The sequence below is a fragment of the Simochromis diagramma genome, unplaced genomic scaffold (genome assembly GCF_900408965.1).
Source record: "Simochromis diagramma unplaced genomic scaffold, fSimDia1.1 OVJJ01000344.1, whole genome shotgun sequence".
NCBI classification, from domain to species: domain Eukaryota; kingdom Metazoa; phylum Chordata; class Actinopteri; order Cichliformes; family Cichlidae; genus Simochromis; species Simochromis diagramma.
The window spans coordinates 13,201,867-13,207,738 of record NW_024387375.1 but is presented as its reverse complement, the minus strand read 5'-3'; the positions used below and the strand labels follow the sequence as shown (position 1 = coordinate 13,207,738).

Below are 5,872 nucleotides of genomic sequence, written 5' to 3'. Positions count from 1 at the left end.
CAGACGTCTACACACGGGTAGGGTCGTGCGCGTCTGTCTTGACATCAGCCTTTCAGCTGGGGAACCTAATGTGTTGTCTTGTGGCACGTTGCGGAGATTGAGTAGGTTAAGGAAGACATCCGTTCCATCTCTCTTTGATCTTTCCATCAACTGCTTTGCACTGCGAACCGCACGTTCAGCCAATCCATTGGCCTGCGGGTATTCTGGGCTACTTGTCACATGAACAAAGTCCCATGCTGAAGCAAAGTCTGCAAAGCGTTGGCTGGTGAACTGAGTGCCGTTGTCTGATATTACTTTGTGCGGGCTGCCATGGACAGAAAAGTGTCTTTTGAGCTTTGTGATGACAGTGTTGGCGGTTAGGTCTGGAAGCAGGTCTACTTCGAACCAACCTGAGTAAGAGTCGACTACAACCAGGTGATGTTGACCGTTCCACTCGAAGATGTCGGTGGCGACGGTTGACCACGGTAGGTCCGGCACTGGATGTAGCTTCAGTGGCTCTTTCTGTTGATGTGGCCTTGTGCTGTTGCACACTGGACACGTAGCTGTTTCTTGCTCAATGTCTGCTGTCATTGTGGGCCAAAACACGATGCCACAGGCCCTGCATTTAGTAGCTTCCGTGCCTGGGTGCCCTCTGTGGAGGATGACGATATAATCTTTTTGTAAAGATTTGGGAATCACTGTTTTCAGCCCTTTCATGACAATGCCATCTTCTAGAGTGAGTTCGTCTCGGTATGGGTGGTATTGACGAAGTTCTGTGGGCAGCTGAGTTTGTCTGCAAGGCCATCCTCTCATTATGACAGTGCTCAGTTTCTGTAGCTCTGGATCTGAGGCAGTGTGTTCCTTTAGCTGCATCAGCCTGTAAGAAGAGATTTGCTGAATCGACATTGTTATATCTTCACTCCGGGTTACTAGTATAACAATGATACTCGGACCACGACGTAACTTGAGGCATTTATTATAACGGCATAACTTAACATGGAGCTAGCCGAGCAACAGCCTAAAAAGCATCTTTTCCCATAATGCATCTGGGCATGACCGCTACAGGCCCTGTTATAACCCAAAATACACAACATCTCCTCCCCTCTTACAAAGGATGTACTACGAAATAAACAGGTGATCTACTCACAAACTTCAGTCTTCACTGGCACATGACAGTAATAGCCTCACAAACATTTCACCTCTTATTAACTGTAAGGTTACAACACCAACTCTTTTAATTGCTATCTTGGGGAGTGAGGGTGGACTACCTCAACCTCCCCCATGACCCATGGGGATTATTCTGCCCCGTTCATTTGGGTCAGGTGCCATCTAATAACTCAAACGAACAGGAGGCCGCCGCTCTCTATTGGGGTATCGGCGGTCTGTGGTAACGTCAGTCTGTGTGCTCTCTTGTGGAGCCTTTGTTCCTGACACCGAAGATGTCTCAGTCTCTCTTACAGTCTCCTTTACAGGTGGAACCACTGTTCCTGATGTGGTGGAGTTCTCTACTTGTGTGTGTGAAGGGGCTGACGAGTCGATGAGTGCATTTTCAAGATCTCCGCAAGACCCTTCTGCAGACACTGGTGCGGACTGGAGTAGCTGATCCACGTGTCTTCTCCAGACTCCATCGGCCACCTGAACTGTATATGAAACTGGACCAGTTTGAGCAATGACAGTTGCAGGAACCCACTTGTGTACTCCTCGGTAGTTCCTGGCCTGCACTGACTCGCCGGTGCTGAAGACTCTGCTCTTGACCTTTTGACCCCTGTACATGATTTGTTTCTCTTGTTGTTTTTGTACAGTGTCCTTCACAGTTGAGGGTTTCAAAAGATCAAAGGCAGTGCGCAGATCTCTTTTGAACATTGCGTTGGCAGGAGATGTCCTTGTGGTAGCATGTGGACTATTCCGGTAGTTAAGCAGAAACTTGTGCAGTCTCTGATGCAGTGTTCCTTGGCCTTGTGATGTTTTCAGTGCATGTTTCATTGTCTGAACAAACCTTTCTGCAAGGCCATTCGTTGCAGGATGGTATGGAGCTGACGTAATGTGCTGCACTCCATTAGCCTGTAGGAAAGCCTCCATTTCCTGTGAAACCAGTTGAGGTCCATTGTCAGAGACTATCTGAGTAGGAGATCCAAACCTACTGAACATTTCTCCTAGAGCTTCTATGGTCTTTTCAGTGGTGGCTGATTTCATGATGGTCACTTCAGGCCATTTACTGTGTGCATCAACAGCTACAAGAAACATTTTGTCCTCATATGGACCTGCAAAGTCAATGTGTACCCGATGCCATGGCTCCTGTGGGAACTCCCAGGGATGAAGAGGAGCAAGTGGTGGGTTGTTCCGGACCATCTGACACGAAGAGCAGTTCTTAGCAATCTCCTCGATCTGTTTGTCCATATTTGGCCACCAAAAATAGCTTCTCGCTATTTCCTTCATTCTCACTATTCCACTATGTCCTGCATGCAGTTGCTTCAGCAGTTTTGGTCGCAGTGACATGGGAATGATGACTCTCCTCCCCCACAGCAAACATCCCGCCTGAACAGAAAGCTCCGCCTGCTTTCCCAGGAAAGCCTTCAAGTCTACACCCTTACTTACAGGCAGACCCTTAATGATCCAGTCCAGCACTGCTGACAACACAGGGTCATTTCTGGACGCCTTTTTCACCTGCACAGCCGAAACAGGTGCTGTCTCTACCTCCCTGAAGTAGAGGATCTCAACTGTGTCAGAGACGGGTTTTTTAACAGGAAGGGGTAACCTGGACAACCCATCTGCATTGCAATGAGACTCCGATTTGCGATACTTGATGTCATAAGAATGTCCTGACAATATCAACGCCCACCTCTGGAGACGTGAAGCAGCAAGAGATGGAATCCCTGTATAGGGTCCCAGGATGGTTGTGAGAGGCCTATGGTCAGTAAACAGTGTAAACTTCCTACCGTACAGGTACTGGTGGAATTTCCGAACACCGAATACAATGCTCAGCGCCTCTCGTTCCAGCTGAGCATAGTTGGACTCTGCTGTGTTTAATGTCCTTGATGCGAATGCAATTGGCCTTTCTTCGCCATTTGGGAGAATGTGGGAAATCACTGCCCCCACCCCATAGGGAGAAGCATCACAAGCAAGCTGAATTGGGAACTTGGGATTGAAGTGGGTTAGCACCTCAGATGCAGTCAGTGAATCCTTTGCCTTTTGAAAGGCGTCTTGGCAACTTGCTGTCCACTCCCATGCTTCTTCCTTGCGTAGCAGGTTGTGCAGTGGTTTCAGGAGTGATGCCAAGTTGGGTATGAACCGTCCGTAGTAGTTCAACAGCCCTAAGAAAGACTTTAACTGACTGACATTTCGTGGTGGGGGTGCATCCACGATTGCTGTGATCTTCGAAGGTGCAGTGTGAAGTCCATTTGCATCAATCACGTGCCCTAGATATTCCACAGATGACTGGAAAAAGTCACATTTCTCCTTACGGACTCTCAATCCGTATTCCTTCAGCCTCTGAAGGGTCGCATCCAAGTTGCGCAGATGTTCTTCATCATCTGCTCCTGTACACAGGATATCATCCAGATAGCATTGCACACCAGGTAATCCGCTCAGGATTTGATCAATCGCTCGTTGAAACAATGCTGGAGCTGATGTGATGCCAAAAGGCAACCTGCAAAATCTGAAAAGTCCCTTATGTGTGTTAATAGTCAACATGTCACGTGACTGCTCTTCAACGTGCATTTGCAGGTAAGCTTGGTTGAGATCTATTTTGCTGAACTTTTGTCCTCCACTCAGACCAGCAAATAAGTCATCAATCAGTGGAAGGGGATACTGCTCTGCTGTTAATACAGGATTCACGGATACCTTGAAGTCTCCGCAGATCCGGATTCCGCCGTCCTTTTTGGGGAACTGGAACGATGGGCGTGGCCCACTCGCTGGTCGTAACCGGCTCCAGAACACCACTCTTGACCAATGCGTCTAAATTAGACTCCACCTTGGGCCGAATGGCGTACGGCACAGGTCTAGCCTTCATAAAGACTGGCTTGGAGTCAGGCTTGAGATGCAGCTTCACTGTAATTTTTTTCATGCTGCCCAGTTCCTCACGAAAAACTTCCTGGTGTTTTCCCAGTATGGCCTGTAGCTGAGAGGAACCATGCGACAGCTTTCTCACCTCTTGCCAGTTGAGTCTGATTGTTTTGAGCCACACACGTCCCATTATAGCAGGGCAGTTCTTCTGCGTAACATACACAGGCAGCTTAGCAGTTTGGCCATTGTATTGAACAGTCACCTCTGCCATTCCTTTCATAGGCACTCGATGTCCAGTATATCCTTTAAATACTGTGTCGGAGGGTTTGAGTGGAAGGTGCTTCAGACATGTCCTATAGACATTATATGACACTAGTGATGCTTTTGACCCAGTGTCAATCTGCATTTTTACAACATGTCCCTCCAGTTTGGGCGTGACCCAAAAGCCGTCTGAGGTTTCATCCACCTTCAGTATTCGCACAGTATTTATTGCAGACAATACTTCTTCATCTGAGGAGTCATTTGCTCTATCCTCATGAAGCTTAACTGTGTGAACATGTCTTTCTTTTTTGAATCTTGCAGTGCCTCTTTTATTTCCAGGCTTTGAGCCCTTATCCTTGCATCTTTTGTTCCTGCATGCCCGTGCTACATGACCTTTTTTTCCACAGTTGTTGCAATCCATTTCTTTGCACCAGCAATCACTAGCAAGGTGTCCTAACTTGCCACAGCGGAAGCATGGTCCCTGTGCATTTGCTTTACCATTGTCTAGTTTGTGTACTCTGTCTGTAGCATGTAGCGCATGGGCTTCTTTTGATGCCATTTCCATGGTCACACTGATATTAATTGCCTTCTCAAGAGTCAAATCACTTTCCGTGAGCAATTTCTTCTGTGCAGCTTCATTTCTTAAACCACACACGAGTCTGTCTCTTAATGTGTCATTTAAAACATCTTTAAACTCACAGTGTTCAGCTAATTTGCGTAACGATGCAACGAACATTGTGACAGACTCACCCTCTTCTTGGTTTCGCTTGTGAAACTTGAACCGTTCAGCGATCACGAGGGGCTTGGGCGAGAAGTGTTTGGTCAGTGTGTCCACGATCTCTGTGAAACTTTTACTGCCTGGCTTTGCTGGCTGTAGCAGGCTCCTTAGCAGGGTAAAAGTCTTTGGGCCTATCACACTCAAAAAAATGGGCACCAGTTTAGCATCCTGTATGTCGTTAGCCGCAACGAAATATCCAAAACGCTCCGTATATGAGCTCCATTGCTCCGTGCTTTCGTCGAAGGGACCGATAGGGCCAGTAACTCCAGCCATTACTCGGCTCCTGGTTGAATGGCACTCTTCCCCTCACAACTGTTCCTTTTCGTAACGTCTCTTTTATCCGTTTATGTTTTGGTTAACGTCACTTACGGAGTCTGCCTTCGTCGTCCTGTCCGCTGTACATTCCTCCCCGTTTCGCTGAGAAAAAAAAAAGCGGCATCCACCTTCGCACACCGGGAGCGTCGTTCTCCCTCCGGCGCCGTCTAACACCAGGTCAGCGCGAGGCATCAGCAGAAAAAAAAAAGTGTAAAACTCCAAAGCGGACTGCAGCGTCGGTCCAGACGTCCTCGTCGCCACTTTTGTTATATCTTCACTCCGGGTTACTAGTATAACAATGATACTCGGACCACGACGTAACTTGAGGCATTTATTATAACGGCATAACTTAACATGGAGCTAGCCGAGCAACAGCCTAAAAAGCATCTTTTCCCATAATGCATCTGGGCATGACCGCTACAGGCCCTGTTATAACCCAAAATACACAACAGACATGATCTCGTAGTCAGCTGTTTCATCACTGTTCTGATCCGTCGAGGTTGTGGGAGCACGGGATAAAGTGTCGGCGAGGTACAT

The 5,872-nt window shown here is 47.7% G+C and overlaps 1 pseudogene; it reads right to left on the bottom strand.

Moving 5' to 3' along the window:
- Positions 1–866: 866 nt before the first annotated feature.
- On the bottom strand, positions 867–5,658 carry LOC120719729 (annotated as a pseudogene).
- Positions 5,659–5,872: the final 214 nt, after the last annotated feature.